We start from the raw sequence: 24033 nt of genomic DNA on the forward strand, positions 1-24033 counted from the left end.
CTTCAAAATAACTCTACGGCTTCCAAGCCAATTAGAGGATCCAATCATAAAACTAATTTTCAGAATAAACAGATATAGATCAGAGTTTATGATGGATGTGATTGTGTGTGAAGTGTGATCACATATGAGAGTATTTAAAGAAATCACACAAATAATAAGAGAAATAACAATCACAAACACAGTCATTTTTATAGTGGTTTGACTACTTGTCTACTCCACTCCCAGCAGACACACTCAACCCTTATGTGTGTCGGATTTCACTAAGGAGGTTTCCCATGGTTTACCCCAAACCTAAGGTTTTAAATCAGGTTCACTTGTAACCTTTACAACCTACACCTAGGCTGACTGTTTATGCTTTCACGAGCAAGGGTCAACACATAGCATGCACTTTTAGGCACACTGGCTAAGGATCTTCCACAAGACCTTAACTGTTTATGCTCTCCACAGGCAAGGGTTAACATAATGCACCCACCACGTACACTCCTGCTGGAGGCCTCCTAGAGGACTTGCAAGGGGTGAGAAACACCTTAGACCCAATCCAACATAAGAATGATCATAAGGGTCGCCTGGACTCTAATAACTTACAGATAAGTAGATGAGTCCCTTTTAGCGCATTATTGAAAATCTCCTCCTTTGATGAAGAACTTTAGCTTCCTTGATCCGCAACTCAGAAGATGTACCAATACATGGTGACGGGTTGGGTCAAGGCTATGATGAAATCCTACTCTTCTAAATGTTTTCTTATAAGGAAGATAGAGTAATTCCAATCATCTATGCATTCAAGGTATCCCAGCTCAATGATTTGCCATTAAGATGGTAGCTGGAGGATCCTTGAATGCAGAAATTCATTCCCCAATCTACTCTATTGAATGTCAATAATGAGAGTGGAATGGAGGATGAACTTCGATGAGAGAAAGGGCTTTGGGTATATGATCTGAGGTTAAACACACCAAAGCACTCTTTTCTTTCTCTACTAGCAACAATGGACAAGTCCTCTTTATATAGGCAAAAGGTTCCAATGGATATAAAACGGTCACATTTATGACAGATATCAATGAGCGTATACTTTCGATTGTATTGATGGGCCTCTCGATGACACAAACTCAAATTTTATATGCTTTTGAAACCTTTTGCCAGCTAGTCGATGTCATTGGATTTCGAACTTCAATTTCATCGAGACAAGGATCGATTACTCAATATTTGAAAATGAGAGAGACTAGCCTTGAAATATTTCAGGTTCAAAGGAATGATCGAGGGACCTTTGATATCATCGAAATTTGAATGTCAATGATATCGATTGCTGTGTCGATGCATTGATAAATCCAACAGATTTTCTATTAAGCTTGCTGAACAGTTTATGTCCATTGTTCGATGCAATTGATACAGTATCGATATCATTGATATTTAAATATCGATTCTATCGAGTGACCCTCGATCAAAGATAAATTATGCTAAAATATTTGCTGGATATTTGTGAGTCCAAGACCGATATCATCGGAGGCCTTTCGATATCATCGAGATTTGAATTCTGATGATATCGAGGAGGACCTCGATATATCGACGATCTTATGATTTTTCTTAGTTAAAACAGGGACTCATTTTCTCTACTGTAGATTTTATCGAGTTAACTTCGATAGACTCGAGATTTGAATATCGATGATATCGATAGGTATATCGATACATCAATAATTCTGTCCAGATGAGTATGTGGTTGTTGGACATATTTTGCACTCATTTCAATGATATTGTTTAGTCATCGAGGACATTGACAATGCATGTCGATAATATCGATCAGTATATCGATAAAATCGATAGAGCTAGAAAACTTAGAGATTTTTTGAATTTTGAAAAAGTTTTCTAACTCAAAACCCTATGATGTTCGAATTTATTTTAAGGGTTTTAATTACCTGGTGTTTTGGGACATGGGATGTGAGGCTTAGATTTACCTATAGCGAGTTCAGGCATACATCCGGTTGAGGCAGATGCTTTGACAATCTTCCTATGAAGCTTTGCAGTCTAACTGACTCAACACTCACGCTAATTGACAAACCAGGGCACTTTCATTTTTCATATCCCAAACCACTCTTATCTTTTCCTCATTTTCTCATCCTTAAGAGTCTTTCTAAATTTTCACTACTCTGAGAGAATTTGTAATTCAGTTCAGCATACATTCTAGATTGTTCTGCATCAAACCTAAGTGTGTGATTCTTATTCTTAAGATGCATATTTTCATCTTTCAATAGTTCAATCTGTTTAGTTAGTTTTGAGGACTCAGATTTGAGGGATAGATTGATTCTTTCCAGCTTATCATTTTCAGAGTGGTATTGTTGAAGGTCATTGATCAGGTGTGTATTGGCTTTTGAAGTTTTTTCTAAATCCATTTGTAGAAATTTATTTTTATTTTCACTAATCCCAAGTCTTTTAAGGATATTGATGTTATTGATATAAAGTTGATTATAGGCATCCTATAATTTATCCTTTTTTTCTTCTTCTTTCTCTGTTTCCTCATTATCAGATGGAAATGATCCAATGGCTTGAGGTTCTTTGATTTTCTCAGTCTCTATGGGAATGTTGGAGGCTGTAGAGGCCATAAGAATTTTTAGAGATTTTTGGTCTCCGTCACTCTTTGAGTCACTACATTCTGAATTTGACTTTTCAGTATCATCCCATGTGGCTGCTATCGCCTTTCCTTTAGTTTTTTTATTTGGGCATTCAGTGGACAGGTGCCCAAACTTTCAGCAAGTGTAACACTGTGGCTCTTTGGACTTTTTACCAGATTTACTTGTATAATGTTTGTTGTCCAAATGTTTTCCTTTAAATGGTTGGCCACGATTTTTATGGAAGAATTTTCTGAACTGTTAAGCCAAAAAGGCCACTTCTTCATCATCATTTTCCCTTTCACTTTCATCTTCCTCATTAGTAGTGTGCTTTGAAGTTTTGAGGACAACATTCTTGGGTTTAGAAGTTTGCTTGAAGTATAGTTCAAATGTTTGTAGGGAACCTACTAGTTCTTCTACTTTCATTTCATCCATGTTTCTACATTCTTCAATGGTTGTAACTTTTGAGTTGAACTATTCTGGTAAGGATCTCAAAATTTTCCTACAAATTTTTGGAATTGAAACTTTTTCTCCTAATCCATCCATGGAGTTACAGATGATGTTCAGTTTCGTGAAGAACTCCATGAAGATCTCATGCTCTTCCATTCTGAGACTTTCAAACTGTGATATTAGGAGTTGTAGTTTGGATCTTTTTAATGTGCTGGTTCCCTCATGAGTTGTTTCCAACAAGTCCCGTGCTTCTTTAGCTGTTCCACACATACTGATTTAATTAAAGACTTCTTGGGACACAACACAGTAAATAACATTCATTGCTTTTACTTCAGCAGTTTGTTTTTCTTTATCAAATGTTGTCCATTTTTCTTTGGATTTTAGTTTAGATATGGTTATGCTATTTTCAAGTATTATTTATTCAGTTGGCGGCACATATCCGTTTTCAACAATGTCCCAAACATCATGATTCAAAGATCTCAAAAAGTAATGCATCTTAGCCTTCTAATAAGCATAATTTGATCCATCAAAAAAGGAGGTCTAGTTACAGATGAGCCCTCTCCTTTAGCCATTATTCCAACTTCAGTCAAGATCACTCTCAAGGTGGTGAAGCCCTTAAGAGAGACCCTCTTTAATACCAATTGAAATTGCAATAATGACCGCTCTGGTAGTAGTAGGAATAGGTCAAAGTGTCCTAGAAGGGGGTGAATAGGACTTTATAAAATTTTATGACAGTTTAAAAATCTATCATCATTATCATGATTTAATACAACAATTTATCAAGATACTTGTAACTTAACTCTAATGGCTTCCAAGCCAAATAGAGGATCCAATCACAAGACTATTCAATATCTAAGCAATATATAAATTTAGTCTATGATGGATTGAATGAGTGACTGTGTGTGTGGAATGTGATACTATCGGTTCTAAATAATCATGTCATCATGCATCATGTGAACATTTAAAGTAAACACAGAAATGTAAAGCGCAATTAGCAATCCCAAACACAGTCATTTATAGTGGTTCGACTACTTGCCTACTCTACTCTCGGCGGACGCACTCAACCCTTGAGTGTACTGGATTTCACTAACGGAGTTTTCAAATCAGGTTTACCTCAAACCAGTACAACCTACACAAGGTTGACTCTAGGACCTATATAAGGTTCCTAACATGTTTCCACAAGACACAAGTTTATGCCTCACACAGGATCAAGGGTTAACACACAACAACCAGGTTTTATGCCCTATACAAGAGTAAAGGATCCACACTAGGAACCTAGAGTTTTAGGCCACACAGGCCAAATATCCACACAAGGAACCTAGAGTTTATACCCTACACAAGAGCAAAGGTCAACACATCACCTAAGTTTTAGGCCACATAGGCCAAAGACCTACACTAAGGACCTAAGTTTATGCTCGCTAAGAGTAAGGGTCAACACACAACACCCACACGTATTCTCCCGTCGGAGGCCTCCTATAAGAACTTGAAAGGGGTGAGAATCACCTGTGACCCAATCCTACATAAAGGAATAATCAGCAGGGTCTCTGGACTCTATTGACTTACAGATAAGTAGATGAGCCCCATTACGTACATTGATGAAGATCTCCTTCTTTGATGATGAGGAATCTTCAGCTCCCTTGATCCGTAATACTTATGATGCTCCAATGTAAGGCAACGGGTTGGGTCAAGGTTATGTTGGAATCCTACTCTATTAAATGTTTTCCTATTTTAGAGATGGAGTGATTCCAAGCATTTAAGCAGTCAAGGTATCCCAGCTCAATGATTTTCCATTAAGGTGGTAGCTGGATGATCCTTGAATGTGGAAGTTCATTCCCCAATCTGCTATATTGAATATCAGTGATGATGGTGGGTTGGAAGATGAACTCCCATGAGAAAAAGAGCTTAGGGTAAGTAGTATGCAGGACTCTCTCAAGGCTCTCTGTATTTTTCTCACTCAATCAACCAATAGCAAGCTCACCTTAAATATGTAAAGTGAATCAACGGTAATAAGTTGTCAGTTTTTTGACAGAGTTCGATTTCATCGATCCATCTTCAATATCATTGAACATATACTTTTGAAGACATCAAGGGACAGATCGATGGAATGAACTCTTCTGACAATTACAGATGAACATCTTAAGCACAAAGCGATTATATCGAACAAGCTATGATGTCATCAGATTTCGAACTCTGATTTCATCGAACCATGGTTCGATTTCTCGACAATGAAAATCAAGAGAGCAGGCTAAACAAGAGACAACTAGCTTTCAATAATATCGATCCTCCCATGATGTCGTCAGATTTTAAATGTCGATAATATCGATACCTAGTTCGATTCATCGATCTTCCATAGAAGATTTTCCTGTAAGCTCGCTGGACATTCTATCGTTCGAATTCGATGAAAGTGACCTAGATTCGATATGATCGATATTTGAATATCAATTTTATCGAGGGAGTCTCGATTCCTTGAGTCATTTAAAGAGGATTTTCCTAAAAAGCTTGTTGGACAATTTGGTCTGAAATCGATAACATTGAAGGTCCATCAATATCATCGGAGTTTGAATTCTTAGGATATCAAAGCTTCCTTCGAGACATCAATAAATGCATGATTTTCCTTAGAAGCTTGCTGGACACAAACAGACCGGAATTCGATTTATCGAGCTGTCTCGATGATAACGGGATTTAAATGTCGATGATATCGATTGTTCCATCGGCTCATCGATAATTTTATCCAGAGATCAAAATGGTTGTTGGACACACGAGTTCTCAATTCAATGATATCGATTGAATGTCGAGGACATTGATAAATGGTGTCCGATCTCATCGAGGTGACCTCGATATATCGATAAAAGCTGAAAACTTAGAAATTTTCTTATTTTGTAAAATAGTTTTCATACTTAAGACCCTATGTTGTTTTATCCATTTTTAAGGAATTTATATACCTGGGTGTTTTAGGACGTAGGATGTGAGGCTGAGTTTACCTTTAACGAGTTTCAGGCACACATCCAGTTGAGGCAGACACTTGAATGATCTTCTTATGGGGCTCACTTGACTTACTGGCTCAACACACGCTAATTGACAAACCAGGGCACTTTCACAGTCGTGGCACGACTGGTTGAGTATGTACTCGATCAGTTGAGTTGCTCGGGTTTGGGGCCTTTTATTGTGCAAAAAGGACTTTTTCTTAATTTGTTTCACTTCCCCAACTAGCCCAACTACGACTAGTCGAAACCACCTTCGATTCCTTCATGGTTAGTGCATCTTTTTTTATTTTCTTATGGATTTGAGTTCTTTGCACTTCCATTTCCTTATTTTTGTAGTTTATTTCAAGGTTTATGGTAGTTTATTGGGTTTTCTAACTAAAAATCTGATTTCCTTGAAACCCATCTTTCCTTTCTTGTATTGCTTGTATTCCTTCTATTTCTTGTGCTATGGAGGGTAGAAATAAGAAGAGAGCGTCTCATTATCCCTCTTCTTCTCGTTCCGCTTTAATCACGGTGCACCATCTTCGGTCACCCGAAGAAGATCCCGAATATGTGCGGGATATACGTCTTCGCAATGTGATTGTTGAACGGACGGTCAACTCTAATCATTTGGAACTATTCAGTATTATTCCCCTCCTTCAAATTGTAGGTTGGGAAAACATATAAAATTGGGGCAGTCCTGCATACCATTCCATTGCGCAGGCCATGTTTGCTTGCATAAGTGACTTCTCTACTAAGAATTTAACTTTTACTATTATAACCAGAGAATGTCTTATTGATGTAGACCGTTACTTAATATCTGGATTGATGGATCTTCCAGTTAATGATGGCAGAATTCCTATTTCTACTTTAGTGGCAAGACCTTCTGAGTCTGAGAAAAGAATGCTAACTAGGGTGTTATGCAACATGGATGCTGATTGGAACTCAGGTATTGCACTTAGTTTAAAATATATATTACCCAGATATGGGATTCTCCATTGTATTTTCATCTCTAATGTCTATCCTATGTCTAGTAATAAGACTGAGCTTACTTTTTTCATGGCTTGCATCCTTCACTCTATTATTACTGGTGTCCTTGTATGTCTTCCATCTCTTATCTGTTACATTATTATTTAGTTTCGTCTCCATCCAGATCATAGTGATATTCCATTTTCCTATCTTATGACTGCTCTAGCCACCCAAGTCTTGTGGCTATGCCTGTTGGAGAAGCTCCCATTAACCATCTTCCCTTCAACAACTCGAACATTAATAAGATGAATCTGAGGTTAGCTCTTAGCCAAGTTGATGTAGGGTGCTGGATGAGTTGCTAAAGTAACTGAAGAAGATGATGCTTTGCCTCTTGATGATGTTAGTATGGATGACTTATTTAATGAGATTGAGTCAGATTCTGCGGCTAATCCAGACATTCAGCCTTGTGACTTTGATGAGCGATTGCGATCCCTTGAGGAGAGGGTGGAGGGTTTGCATGTGTCCTAGGAAAATTGATTCAAATACATGCGTAAATATCTTAGGTGCATTAATAAGGGACCACATCAGATAGATCCATCTATTCCTGCTCCTTCATCTGGATCTGATTAGTTTTTTATTTTATTGTGGGCATGTATTATTACTTTCTACTCTTTGTGTGTTTGGATATTTCTTGGACATACTTTTACTTCTTAGTATGTGGACATGATATTATGGCTTAAGTTCATATTTTGATTATCATGGTGGCGCTATTTGAAATTGCGGTAATGATTGCTTTAGTTGAAGTAGGAATATGCCAATATGTCCTAGAGGGGGGTGAATAGGACTTTTTAATAATTTTATATCAATTCAAAAATCTATCACTCTAATCCTAACAACAAGCATACATTTAAGATTACTTAAGAGTAACTCTATTGGATTCCAAGCTCGGTAGAGGATTCAATCACAACCTATTTGAGAGATGAACAATATGCAAACTAATTTATGATGGATATGACTGTGGGTGTGTGTGAGATGTGATCTCAGATAATCAAATATGAAGATATTAAAGGAAATCACACAAAATATAAGTCAATAGCAATCTCAAACACAGTCATTTTTATAGTGGTTCGACTACTTGTCTACTCCACTCCCGGTAACCGCACTCAACCCTTGAGTATACCGGATTTCACTAAGGAGGTTTCACATGGCTCACCCCAAACCCAAGGTTTTAAATCAGGTTCACCTTTAACCTTTACAACCAACACCTAAGCTGACTGTTTATGCTCTCACAAGCAAGGGTCAACACAATGCTCCCACTTTTAGGAACACTGGCTAAGGATCTTCCATAAGACCCTAACTCTTTATGATCTCACGAGCAAGGGTCAACACAACGCACCCACTTTTAGGCACTGGCCAAGGATCTTCCATAAGACCCTAACTGTTTATGCTCTCCATAGAGCAAGGGTCAACACGACGCACCCACCACGTACACTCCCGCCAGAGGCCTCCTAGAGGACTTGCAAGGGGTGAGAAACACCTTAGACCTAATCCTACAAAGGAATGATCACAAGGGTCCTCTGGACTCTAATAACTTACAGATAAGCAGATGAGTCCCTTTTAGCTCATTGTCGAAGATATGAAGAGTCTTCTGCTTCCTTGAACTGCAACTCAGAAGATGTACCAATGCATGACGACGGGTTGGGTCAAGGCTATGATGGAATCCTACTCTTCTAAATGTTTTCCTATATGGAAGATAGAGCAATTCTAATCATCTATCCATTCAAGGCATCCTAGCTTAATGATTTGCCATTAAGGTGGTAGCTGGAGGATCCTTGAATGTTGAAGTTCATTCCCCAATCCACTCTATTAAATATCAATGATGAGGGTGGATTGGAGGATGAACTCCCTTGAGAGAAATGGCTTTGGGTAAATGATCTAAGGTAAAATACTCAAAAGCACTCTCTTCTTTCTCTACCAGCAATTAAAGACAAGCTCTCTATATATAGGTAAAAATTTTGGATATAAAACGATCACATTTATAATAGAGCTCGATATCATCGAGCAAGGTCAATATCATCGAGCGTATACTCTCGATTACATTAACTGGCCGCTCGGTGACACGAACTCAATGTCATACACTTTTGAAACATTTTGCTAGCTGGTCGAGGAAATTGAGATAGGTGTCGATATCATCGAATTTCGAACTCTAATAGTATCAATACGAAGTTCGATTCCTGGACATTTGAAAATGAGAGAGACTTACTGTGAAATATTTCAGGTCAATAGATATGATTGAGGTATACTTGATATCATTGGAATTTGAATGTCGATGATATCGGTAGTCGGGTCGATGCATCGATAAATCCAAAGGATTTTCTGGTCAAGCTTGCTAGACAGTTTATGTCCATTCTCGATGCAATCGACTCAACCTTGATATCATTGATATTTGAATATCGATTCTATCGAGTGACCCTCGATCAAAGATAAATTAGCCTAAAATATTTGCTGGATATCTATGAGTCCAAGACCGATATCATCAAAGGCCTTCCGATATCATCGAGATTTGAATTCCGATGATATCGAGGAGTACTTCGATATATTGATAATCTTATGATTTTTCTTAGAAAAAATAGGGACTCATATGCTCTGCTGTCGATTTTATCGAGTCAACTTCGATAGACTCGAGATTTGAATATCGATGATATCGATAGGTATATCGATACGTTGATAATTCCTTCCAGATGAGTATGTGGTTGCTGGACATATTTTGTCCTCATTTTGATGATATTGTTTAGTCATCAAGGACATCGACAATGCATGTTGATAATATCGATTAGTATATCGATAAAATCAACAGAGCTACAAAAGTTGGAGATTTTCTGAAATTTGAAAAAGTTTTCTAACTCAAAACCCTATGATGTTCTAATTTATTTTAAGGGTTTTAATTACCTGGTGTTTTGGGACATGGGATGTGAGGCTTAGATTTACCTGTGGCGAGTTTGTGCACACATTCGGTTGAGGCAGATGCATTGATCGATCTTCCTACGAGGCTCTGTAGGCTAACTGACTCAACACTCACACTAATTGACAAACCAAAGCACTTTCAATCTCCCTCTTTGTCAATTATGTGACAAAATACCAAAACACCCTATAACAGCTTCTATACTGACATCCTAAATTATGTGTACATATACTTCACATAATTTTACAATTTAATCTAGTGGGCACACACATAATCATTCAGAAGGATTCAGAAGTTGTTCCCCCTATCTGCAAACATCCCCTACTTTGATGCAGCTGCTCCCCCTAACACATGTATCATAATATTCAAGCCAAGACACATTTTCTGTCGAGGTGTTTGAATCGTTCTCCCCCTTTTTGTCAGTTATTGACAAAGGATAGCATAATAGTAGATATTGACTAAAGTTTGAAGCTTTAGGGAGAACCGAAATTCAGAGAGCATACATATATAAAAGATAGATGCATAATGATGAAACCAATGAATTAGACATCTCGTGTTTGGATCCTATATATGCAGAGCAGACCAAGTAAGGTAGTGAGATAAACACAACATCAAATGCATCACATACCATTTACAAAGATCATGAGATAAAACAGGGCAATCAAGATGTGAGTTAGCCATGGCCCACAATATCCAAAAACTATACTGCCCATCGTTGGCAGTAGTATAACGTTAAAATCAAAAGAGAACAAGTCCCCATCATGGGCAACAACATAAAAAAAAAACTGTCAGATTTGTCAGTTGAATAGCCATCTCATACACATGTAAAAACACAGGGCAATCAAAAAGATATCCATGCCTAACTTTGCGCTAAGAATCAGAGTGTTGAGATGGCATGAAGACCATTGATACTATGGGGCTGATGAGGATGGTGCTACATCATCTCTGCAATAGGTAAACCAGTTGATCAATTGCTGGACTGACTGTTGGATGCTAGACATCATCTTTTCAAGTGTGGCAAATCTTGCATCATGTCCCCCTAACTTGTCTTCTATCCGAGCTAAACCACGTTGCATCGCACCAACTTTGTCTTGGTGAAACTTGACACGCTATGTTGGAGCCAAACCACTTGGTTCAGGAGCATACTATGGCTGTACCGGATCTACACTAGTTAGAGCAGTGCCTTCCCCCATTTCTTCATCTTCATGAATAGCCTCCTTAGAATCCTCATCCTTGTACTCGTGAAACTTAAGGTCCGATTTTCATATATTGACCTTGTTAAAATGTTGAAGAGGATGTATAGGATTACTTGTTTGAGGGATACCAATTTTATCACAGATTTCATGGATGATGTGAGGAAAGGGTAAGTATACTGCTCTGGATTGATGGATGACGCTTGCTATTTGGTGGAGTATCAAGGTAGGCAGACAAAGTTAGACTCCAGTGGCGACACAATATAAGATCATGGTCTTGAATCCGGTAAGATTAGAGTGATTTGGTCCACGAGGATAAGCATTTGAACAAAATATCTTATGCAAGACGCGGTATCGAGGGTGCAAATATTTTGCTTTTAGGGCATTTCCCTGATACCATGGGATATCTCGACCTTGACACAGGAATTTAGTAATTGAAGATCGAGTGATAGGATTTTCGAGATCATGGTCAGATAATCCAACTAAGGACAAGGTTAAGTTGAGAATGCAAGAAATGGATTCGACAATAATCTCAACACTATCATCTCCAACTGTGATAGTAAACGATGGTGGTTCTAGTGTTGGAGAGTGACAATATGCAAAGAACTGATAAATCCGCTAATTGTGGCATGCTCCCCCAAAACCAAGAAGAGGAAGCCAGTCGATTGCCTCTAATAGAGCTTCTATGTTGTAGGGTTTTATACAGTTCCTGTCAACCCTACGCTCACACACCAGACGCCTCCCAGAATATTTTTCAAGAATGTGTGGAGGAGGATTTACAACAGTTTCTGGCGATGCTGGAGCTATAGCCGGAGCTTCTCTATGTTGAGACTGCATCCTCGCCTTTCCTCTTGAAGCCACGATCTTCTTTCTACTAGGCCGAGATGATTCTCTAATGGCCGCAGACTTCCCTTTTTCCTTACTCATTAGGTACACCACAGACAGATTTGAAGGATGTTTAAGACCTTCCCAATGAGGCTCCGAGCAGGCGGACCAAGAAAAATGAGCAGGGAAAAGAACAGGAACAGTCGCAAGTAATTTTTCCCACTCGTTCACCTTTTATTGGGCGGTGACCTTTGATTTCATCGACCAGTGTTTCGATGATATTGATGGACTCTGTTCAATATTATTGAAACTTGCTTCGATATCATTCTCGATCATATAACTCTTCATATTCCAGAGAGGCGTCGATGGTATCGACCCTTTATCGATTAATCGAGAATTCACATGACTTATTGATAGATATATCGAAAGATAAATGTTTTCAATTTTCAGCATTCAGGCAACCTTTCATGTATACTTTTAGTATATCTATGAATCAACAGTATACACAGCAAAATTTCGTACAAGCATTGTACAAATCAAAATTATAAACATTAGAATGTTTATATACAAAAAGATTGAGGTGAGAAACCTCAGATGTATCATTAGAAGCTCAGCAAATATTGCATCTTTTCAGCACATATCTAGATCTCGATGTATGATCTGGACTTGTTTCTTTATTCTCAATATATCTAGGCATAGGGAACATCCTTTCCTTTACCTTCGATGACATAATAGTGGTTATTTGTGCGAGAACCCTTCATTATTGATTTTCCTGAGAGGTCTAGGATTTTGCATTGTTCTTTGTTGAAAGTAACCACATGCTCATTGTCACATATTTGAGAAATGCTTAGAAGATTGTGTGTTAATCCTTTTATGAAAAAATCATTCTTATTTTTAAGCAAGTTTATTCCTTTAATAATTCCATGTCCAATTACCTTAGCAGTGCTTTCATCTCCATAGGTGACAATTCCATTATTAAGATCTGAATAATTTGTAAGGAGAGATTCGTCACCTGTTACATGTCGTAAGCATCTGCTATCCAGGTACCATTTAATTTCATTGCCTGGTATATGGTTTGAGTGAGTAACCAAACAATTTCTCTTTTCATTTATTACCCATTTTGTGACAGGATTTTTAACTGTGGTAGATTTTGTTTTCTTGTTTGACTCGACCACTTGATTCATTAACTCCTTGTTAGTCATTTGTGCTGCTTTTTTAGTTTTTGATTTTGATTTTTCATATCTTAAGCCACACTTGTCCTTACCGGGTCTTCCCATTCCTAAGAGTTTCTCTAATTTCTCACCACTTTCGGAAAACTTATAGTTTATCTTGGCGATTTTCCTAAATTCTTCTAAATAGAATAGGAGTGTGTGATTTTCATTTTGAAGGAGCATATTTTTATCTTTTAATTGCTCAACTTGTTTGTTTAGTTTTTCAGACTCTGATTTAAGGAAGGTATTAATTCTTTCAAGTCTATCATTATCTGAATGATATTGTTGCAAATCATTGATTAGATGTGTATTAATTTCTAGAGTTTTATCCAAATCTTTTTGTAGCAATTCCTTTTTTTTTTTTTTTAGATATTTCAAGTCTTCTAACAATGTTGATGCTATGGATGTAAAGTTCATTATAAGGATCTTGTAGTTTATTTTGTTCTTCTTCTTCTTCCTTTTCAGTTTCTTCATTGTCTGATGGAAATGATTCAGTGGCTTGTGGTTCCGACTCGTTCTCAGTTTCAGTGAGAATAATTGAGGTTGTGGAGACCATAAGAAATTTCAAGGATTGCTAGTTTCCATCGCTCTCAGAGTTGCTAGATTCTGAGTTTGACTCTTCCGTATCATCCCATGTGGCAGCCATTGCTTTGCCCTTAGTTTTTCTATCTGGGCATTCAGTAGACAGGTGTCTAAACTTCTGACAGGCATAACATTGTGGTTCTTTGGTCTTTTTACCAAATTTTCCTGCAGACTGTCTGTTATCCATCCTTCTTCCTTTAAGTGGACAACCACGATTTTTTTGAAAGAACTTTTTGAATCGTTGAGCCAATAAAGCCACTTCCTCATCTTCATCTTCTCTTTCACTTTCATCCTCATTTGCTGTTTTCTTTGAAGTTTTGAGGACAATATTTTTAGATTTTTGGGTTTGTTTGAAGTGTAGTTCAAATGTTTGTAGGAAACCTACAAGTTCTTCTACTTTCACTTCATCTATGTTTCTACATTCTTCAATGGTTGTTACTTTAGGATTAAATCATTCCGGTAATGACCCTAGAATTTTCTTACATATTTTCAGCACCGGAACTTTCTCTCCTAATCCACCCATGGAGTTGCAAATGATATTCAACTTTGTAAAAAACTCCATGAACGTCTCATGCTCTTCCATTCTGAGACTTTCGAACTGTGAGGTTAATAGTTGTAGTTTAGATCTCTTCACAGTGCTTGTGCCTTCATGGGTCATTTTTAATAGATCCCATGCTTCTTTAGATGTCCCACACATACTTATTTGATTGAAAATCTCTTGGGACACGCGTTCATAGCTTTAGCTTCAGCAGTCTGTTTTTCTTATCGAACATCGTCCACTTTTCTTTGAGTTTGGGTTTTGTGATGGTTGTGCCATTATCAAGTACAATTTGTTCAAATTGTGGCACATATCCACTTTCAACAATGTCCCAAATATCATGATCTAAAGATCTCAGAAAGTAATGCATTCTAGCCTTCCAGTATGCATAATTTGAGCCATCAAATACTGGAGGCCTAGTGACTGATGAGCCCTCTCCTTTGGCCATATTCCCAACTTCAGTCAAGATCTTCTCTAGGCGGTGAAGCCCTTAAAGAGAGACCCGCTCTGATATCAATTGAAATTACGGTAATGACCACTTTAGTTGAAGTAGGAATATGCTAATATGTCCTAGAGGGGGGTGAATAGGACTTTTTAATAAATTTATATCAATTCAAAAACCTATCACTCTAATCCTAACAACAAGCATACATTTAGGATTACTCAAGAGTAACTCTACTGGCTTTCAAGCCTGGTAGAGAATCCAATCACAACCTGTTTGAGAGATGAACAATATGCAAACTAGTTTATGATGCATATGACTGTGGGTGTGTGTGAGATGTGATCTCAGATAATTAAATCTGAAGATATTAAAGGAAATCACGCAAAATATAAGTCAATAGCAATCTCAAACACAGTCATTTTTATAGTGGTTCGACTACTTGTCTACTCCACTCCCGGTAACCACACTCAACCCTTGAGTTTATTGAATTTCACTAAGGAGGTTTCACACGGTTTACCTCAAACTCAAGGTTTTAAATCAGGTTCACCTTTAACCTTTACAACCTACACCTAAGCTGACTGTTTATGATCTTACGAGAAGAGTCAACATAATGCACCTACTTTTAGGCACACTGGCCAAAGATCTTCCATAAGACCCTAACTGTTTATGCTCTCACGAGAAAGGGTTAACACAACGCATCCACTTTTAGGTACACTGGCTAAGGATCTTCCATAAGACCCTAACTATTTATACTCTCCACAGAGCAAGGGTCAAGATAATGCACCCACCACGTACACTCCCGCCAGAGGCCTCCTAGAGGACTTTCAAGGGGTGAGAAATACCTTAGACCCAATCCTACAAAGGAATGATCGCAAGGGTCCTCTGGACACTAATAACTTACAGATAAGTAGATGAGTCCCTTTTAGCTCATTGTCAAAGATTTCCTCCTTTGTTGATGAAGAGTCTTTTGCTTCCTTGAACCGCAACTCAGAAGATGTACCAATGCATGGCGACGGGTTGGGTCAAGGCTATGATGGAATCCTACTCTTCTAAATGTTTTCCTATAAGAAAGATAAAGTAATTGCAATCATCTATGCATTCAAGGCATCCCAACTTAATGATTTGCCATTAAGGTGGTTGCTGGAGGATCCTTGAATGCGAAAGTTCATTCCCCAATCCACTCTATTGAATATCAATGATGAGAGTGGATTGGAGGATGAACTCCCTTGAGAGAAAGGTCTTTGGGTAAATGATATAAGGTAAAATACTCAAAAGCACTCTCTTTTTTCTCTACCAGCGACTAAAGACAAGCTCTCTATATATAGGCAAAAAGTGCCAATGGATATAAAACAGTCACATTTGTGACAGAGTTTGATATTATCGAGCGTATACTCTCGATTGCATCGACTGGCCGCTCGATGACACGAACTCAATGTCATATGCTTTTGAAACCTTTTGCTAGCTAGTCAAGGAAATTGAGACAGGTGTCGATATCATCAAATTTCGAACTCTGACAGTATCGATACAAGGTTTGATTCCTCGATATTTAAAAATGAGAGAGACTTTCTTTGAAATATTTCAGGTCAACAGATATGATCGAGGTACACTCGATATCATCGGAATTTGAATGTCAATGATATCGGTAGTTGGGTCGATGCATCGATAAATCTAAAGGATTTTCCAGTCAAGCTTGTTGGACAGTTTATGTCTATTCTCAATGCAATTGACTCAGCCTCGATATCATTGATATTTGAATATCGATTTTATCAAGTGACCCTCGATGAAAGATAAATTAGCCTGAAATATTTGTTGGATATCTGTAAGTCCAAACCGATATCATCGAAGGCCTTCCGATATCATTGAGATTTAAATTTCGATGATATCGAGGAGTACTTTGATATATTGATAATCTTATAATTTTTCTTAGAAAAAACAGGGACTCGTATGCTCTACTGTCGATTTTATCGAGTCAACTTCGATAGACTTGAGATTCGAATATCGATGATATCAATAGGTATATCGATACGTCGATAATTTCATCCAGATGAGTATGTGGTTGCTGGACATATTTTGTCTTCATTTCGATGATATCATTTAGTCATTGATAGCGCATGTCAATAATATCGATCAATATATCGATAAAATCGACAGAACTAGAAAAGTTGGAGATTTTCTGAATTTTAAAAAAGTTTTCTAACTCAAAACCCTATGATGTTTTAATTTGTTTTAAGGGTTTTAGGTACCTGGTGTTTTGGGACATGGGATGTGAGGCTTAGATTTACCTGTGGCGAGTTTGTGCACACATCTGGTTGAGGCAGAAGCTTTGATCGATCTTCCTATGAGGCTCTGCAGTCTAACTGACTTAGCACTCATGCTAATTGACAAACCAGGGCAGTTTCACTATTTCTTATCTTACTTCATTTACTTCTCTTATCTTTTAAAATCTTTCCTTTGTCTTATTATGACAAAAAGGGGGAGAAATTGTAGAGATGTGTGATTGTGGAATATGGAGTGTAGTATGTATGAAAATTTTTTTTTACAGGTTTTGTAAATCACCTCTCCTGGATTGAGGGGGAGTAATGGAATGAGGGGGAGATGTGACCATTGATCATTTAATCATTTTTTTGTTTGTTGCTCATTTGGTGCATGACTGGTGCATGATTCTTTACTTGGTTTTGTCATAAATTTGACAAAGGAGGAGATTTTAAATGTTATTTTGTAAATCTAACACCCATAGTGTTGTCAAATTTTGTTGTGCCAAACCATTTAGTATTTGTATCATGCTTTGAGTTGAAGTGATCAGGTTCGTACATTTTAAAGTTTTTTGGATCTTCATCGAACTTGCCTACATCTTCAAGTGGAAGTGAAGAGTGTTGAAGTTCATGTTTTCAAGTTCAAATTCAAGAACTCAAGTTCAAGTTTGATGTTCAACTACTATATGCTAAAGACTTAAGAATTCAAGTGTAACTCAAGCTCAAGTTCAAGAGATCGAACTCAAGCTTCACATATCACAAGTAATCAAGATTCTGAAGCAAATGATGTTTCAAGTGTTCCAACTCATAAACAGGTTTGGATGACCCTAGATTGACCTTAGGTTGTGCCATATTCATTGCATATTTTATGTGGGTCATTTCATACGTTTATAGGTCATTTTCACGACTAGTCTTAGACCTTGTTCGACTTGTCCAAGTACTGGCTTGACCAGTCTAAGAGTTTTTTCGACCAGTCCAAGGTTTGTTGCTATTTTTTAGAATTTTTTGTTGGGCTCTCGACCAGTCCTAGAAACTGCTAGACCAGTCGAGTGAACAGTGCTCGACCGGTCGTGCAGACTCGACTCAAACTCTAGCAAGCTTTTCTGGTCCCACTCGACCAGTCGAGTGCATTGCTTGACCAATCGGGGAAGCCACTTGACCAGCCAAGCAAGCCACTTGACCAGTCGAGTAACGATCTTATCTTATCACACTAGAAAATTTGAAATTTTGTTGGTCCTTTGACCTGTCAAACCGACCCTTAGACCAACCGAGTGAATACTATTTTTACCTATAAATAGAGCACGAATTTCAGAGTTTATTCATTCATTAAAGCGTAATCTAGACACCACTTTAAGAGATCAGTTTATGAATTTATTAAGCTATATTGTGCTCATTTTAGAGTCTCTTTAATTAGCTTTTGTAATTTGATTTTGTGATCTTTATTCCAATCTTACATTAAGAAAGAATTTATGATTTCCCCTTTCTTGAATCAAAATCAAATCAAGCTAGCCCAGGTTGATTTAATTAAAAATCATTTAGAACCAGAACCTTTTCATCTATGAGACTAGACATTGAACATTTTCGTCTACATCGGATCGGTTCTATCGGGCTTCTTCAAAGGAGAATTTTCAGATAAGTATCATTTACAATTTTGTATCTTTTTGTGGTTTTTGAGGTTGTGCCAGAAAAATATCTTTTTGGTTTTGTTTGAGGTGATTCAAAAAATCTTAGAGTGTGGGGTTTTTGTAATTGTGTAAGCCCAAGCAAAGACACAATTGTGAAGGTTTTAAGGTGAACCTTGGAAAACCTTTTTTCATAGTAAACGCCGAGGGAGTGGATATTAAGAGTAGAGTAGTTGTCTGGCTATTTTCTAATAGTTGATGTACACACAAGCGAACCACTATAATTCCTGGAGTTGTGGTGGATGATTGAACGTGCTTATGTGTGTGAATTTTGTAATTTTCTTTAAGCATTTGTGGTGAATGGTGTAATTTATTTTATGCACTTGTGGAAATGTTGTAATAACTTAGTTTATTTTATTTACTATTTCCTTTGCCTCTTTATTGGTTTGGGTTTTTAATACTTATAAACGTTCTAGTAAGGTTGTCCTGCTATAAGCCTTTGGTTTTGGTGTTAGGTTATCCTTAGAACTAAGTTTGTATTAACCTCTCAAGACTAGTACATTTGAGGTTGTTATTTACTTGTGCTTCTTTATTATTTGATTATACTATCTTTCTTTCAATTCTGCATTTAATTTTTAATTTGGCATAGTCCTATTCACCCCCCCCCCCCCCCCCCTCTAGGACATATAGCTCAGTTGTTTCACTTGTCACTTGCCTATGGAGTTGGAGCGTAGAGCCTACTAGGCCATCAAAAATCTAAAGTTTAACTTGAACAACGCTGGCTCACTGTGCAAACTTTAAATAAATGAACTCAAAGAAATCCAGAATGATTCTTATAAGAACTTGATAATTTACAAAGATAGGATGAAGGTGTGCTATGACCGGAACATCCTTCAGAAATCATTCATAACCAGTCAAAAAGTCCTTTTGTACAATTCTCAGTTACATCTTTTTCTAGGTAAGCTGCAATCTCATTGGACTAGCCCTTTCACTCTTACTACTTTTTATCCTCATGGGGCCGTCGAGATAAAGAATCTGACGAATGACAATATTTTCAAAGTAAACGGATATTGGCTATAGCCCTTTGTTAAGAAGTTTGATTGAGAGGATATGTACATACCTCTAATTGATCCTATGTATCAGGATTGACCACCTAGTCTAATGGAGGTGTAGTTAGGTTTATTGCTTTCATAGGATTTAGGATTAGGATAGTTTATTTTTCGATAAGTTTAGTCTTCATGCTAACCCATCTACATGTTGAGAACTTTAGAAAAGATTCAATTCTCCTTCTTTAGGTACTACCTTTTCATCACTTCTCCTTTCTTTTCGTTGTCTCATGTGCATTACATGCTTATTTCTTTTACATTGAGGACAATGTAGATTTTAGGTTAGGGGTGTGGATTAGGTAAACTAATCAGTGTTTTCTTAGTCTTTGAAAATAAATTTTAAAAATTTTCAGTTAAAAACCTATTTGGAGAGCAATAGTTTAAGTAATTAAGAATGCTTTGAGTATGATGATAAGATAGAAAATGAATTTTAAATTGTTGGAGTTTAATCAACTGAGTAGACTATCACTTAAGTTCTCTCATCTAATCGATTAAGAAGTTTGAATATCATGTTGACCTAAATCATAAGATACATTCAATTTATTTTATGTGAATGATGCTAGAATTTCTGATTGTTAGTATGTGAATCATTGATAGATGTTGAGAATTAAGTTTGGAGAATTTTATCCACCTTAAAGAGATGAAAAGAACTAGTTAAAAAATAGAGAGATCGACAAAAAGGTCATGTATGATGAAAAGACTAGAAAAGAATGAAAAATCTGAAAAGAATGAAGAATGAAAAGACTAAAAAGAATGAATAAATAAAAGTGACCGTCGATATAAAATAAAAAAATGGAAAAAAGAAGAAAAATGGGATAAGATTATAATCAGCACTTGATTATTCAATCAATCTTGAGGTGATGAGCATGGCTAACATTATGAAATGATAGTACTTTTATGGAAAGTAAGTTGGAATTCACTAAGCACATTGAAAAAACTTGATATATGAACTTATGCTCCTAACTGATTGATAAAGAACCTATTTGATTGATTGCTCATGTGATTCGGCTCTAGTTTTTCAAATTTTCACTCTTGCTTCTTTGGATTCTACTCATTCATACTTGATTACACAAAAGATTATTTTCTGAAAGTAGATTGAGCATTGAGGATTGTAGATTCTTTTATGTATGTTTTTCTTGGGACTAGCAAAATGCTGGTTAGGGGGTGTGTTGAGTAGTAAATATTACATATTTTCTCCAGTTTATATCTTGGGTTTATGAGTATGAAAATGCTTAATGGGTACATTTTATATATATTTCTATTGTGAGGTGAATTTAAGAGCTTGGATTGAAAAGAATGTTAAAAGCATGCATTTGATGATCAAGAATTACCAAGGCAAGGGATGGATCTTAAGAGACCAAGATTGAAGATTTCAAGACCCCAAGATTCAAGGACACCAAGTAGAAAAGGAAGGAAGTCAAAAGTGCAAAGTGTAGAAATTCACATAATATGAATTTCACTGTCTATGTTATCGACTGCCTATCGATGACATCGAAGTTAGTGTTCGAAGACATCGAACACGAGTCAATGACATTGAATACTTACATGAAAATTAAGTTTGGTTGTTGGAAAAATTGGATGCAGTTCTCGATGACATCGAAGCTCTGTTCGATTGCTTGAAGACTGGCTCGATGACATTGAGATTTTTGGAGTAACTCGTTAGAACACTTTATACACATTCTTGATTAATCAAACTGTAGGACCCGTAACCTCATGTGACCTTTCGTATACTTCTACTTAAACAACGGCATGTTCCCAGCGGACCAGATCGACGAGTTTTGATCATTACCCTACTTTTGTACTGCGATGTCCTGAGACTTATACATAGCGACCGCGCGGGCGCTACATTTCTAACACCATGCAGTACGCCCCATTTTGACCCTTAGATTAGAAGTTACAATTTTAGCACAATCTGAGATGGGCCGCATAATGCATGCGAGCCCCACTTGCACAAATTCCCATGTTTTCAAATCAATCAATCCTTCAATCAAGTCATCCGTCACTCATCTCACTCTCTCCCTATTAGTCAAGCAAACCCATGCCATTCTCATGCAACCCATACCCCTACTTATACTAGCTATCGTTCTCTTTTTTTTTCTCTCTCCATTTTACCCCTCTATCTTCCCCTTATTCCCTCTCTATCTTAAAATCTCTACTACAAAGATTCCCTAACTCCCTCTCATTTTTACCATTTTCTAGTAAGAGTAGAGAGAGATTAAGAGAGAGAGAAAGAAAAATATTAGATAGATTATGGAGAAATTAAGAGAGAAAGAGAGAAAAGAAAGAGAGCTTGTAAGAGTATTAGGAAAGATCACGAGAGTAAGAGTAAGAGAGTAGAGAAAAGAGTGAGATTAAAGAAGATTAGGGTTGAAGAGGAGCTTGGTGGGCCATCCGATCACCGATCCGAGACGATTTAACCGTCCATCCTTTTAAGTGAGTGCATGAGAGGGTTAAAACCCTCCCATTCTTTGTAATTTGTTTATTTTGGTGGGCTCATAAGGCGCAGTTCTTTTTAAAGATAGACCTGCGGTCCGGTTATCACCAGGTTCGTGTCTGGGAGGAGGATATCCCGAAGACAACATTTAGGACGTGCTAAGGTTATTTTGAGTTTCAAGTCATGTCCTTTAAACTGACTAATGCACCCATAGTGTTTATACAGTTGATGAACGACATCTTTCATCCATCTCTTGATCAGTTTGTTGTAGTATTTATTAATGACATCCTGATATATTCGAAGACCTGGGAGGAGCATGAGCAACATTTAGAGATCACCCTGTAGACCCTCCGTGCACACTAGCTTTATGTGAAGCAGGAGAAGTGTGAGTTCTGGCAGGAGGAGGTGAAGTTCCTCAGTTACGTGGTGATGAGGCATGGCATAGCAGTAGACCCTTGAAAGATTGATGCCATGCGTCAGTGGGTCTAACCCACGAACGTGTCTGAGATCCGTAGTTTCCTTGGGTTAGCGGGTTACTATCGACGGTTCATTAAGGGATTCTCCTGTAATGCAGCCCCATTAACCAGGTTGACCTAGAAAGGCATTGAGTTCATTTGGAGTGACGCATGTGACTGAGCATTCGTAGAGCTGAAGAAGAATCTTACGTCTACACCAGACCTCACTCTTCTCTCTGGGAGTGAAGGATTCATGGTTTTTACAGATGCTTCGCATGTTGGGTTGGGTGCTGTCTTAATGCAACACGGGAAGCTTGTAGCCTTTGTGTCTCGCTAGCTCAAGGTTTATGAGTAGAACTATCCTACATATGATCTGGAGTTAACCGCAGTTGTCTTTGCACTGAAACTGTGGAGGCACTACATTTATGGGGTTAGGTTCGAGCTCTTCTCTGACCATAAGAGCTTGAAGTATCTCTTCTCGCAGTCTGAGTTGAACATGAAATAGAGGCGATGGATGGAGCTCCTGAAGGACTATGATTTTGATCTTAAGTACCACCCCGACAAGTCTAATATAGTGGCAGATGCCCTTAGCCGCCAGCCATAGGGCCCGATGGCACATATGATGGTCCAAGAGTGGAGGATGCTCGAGGATTTGTTGAGTATGACATCAAGTTGAGTCTACAGTCTTCCATCGTTCAGTTATCAAGGCTATCGATTCAACCCTCTCTTATCACAAGGGTGATCGACACTCACCAAGCAGACTAGATGTTGCAGGATTACCGAGTAGAGGCCGCATCTGAGGGTCAGTTGGATTGGCAGATTAGGTCTGATGGTGGACTTAGTTTCAGAGGCTGATTGTGTGTTTTGGATATTCCAAAGTTGCGTAGAGATCTTATGATCGAAGCACACCAATCGAGGTTTACTATCCACCCCATCTCCACCAAAATGTATTGTGATATGAGGAGGCAATATATTTGGTCAGAGATGAAGCACAGATTGATAGTTTTGTGGCCGAGTGTGACACCTGCCAGCATGTTAAGACCAATCATCAAAAGTCTCCAGGTCCCTTGCAGCCATTGAGTGTCCCGTTATGGAAGTGAGAGCATGTGACCATAGACTTTATCATGGGCTTGCCGAGGACTCAACGCGATCATGACGCCATTTAGGTTGTCATTGATCGTCTGACGAAGTCGGCACACTTTCTTGCGATTCGTGCGACCTGGCCTTTGGACCATCTTGTTAGATTGTTCATCTATGAGATTGTGAGACTGCATGGTGTTCTGGTTTCGGTCGTTTCTAACTGAGATCCAAGATTCACGTCTTAGTTTTGGAGGAGTTTGTAGAAGACGATGGGGCCTACCTTGAAGTTTAACACTGCGTATCATCCGTAGACCAATGGGCAAACTGAAAGGGTCAACCAGATCCTTGAGGA

Source organism: Magnolia sinica, chromosome 18 (genome assembly GCF_029962835.1).
Source record: "Magnolia sinica isolate HGM2019 chromosome 18, MsV1, whole genome shotgun sequence".
NCBI lineage: Eukaryota > Viridiplantae > Streptophyta > Magnoliopsida > Magnoliales > Magnoliaceae > Magnolia > Magnolia sinica.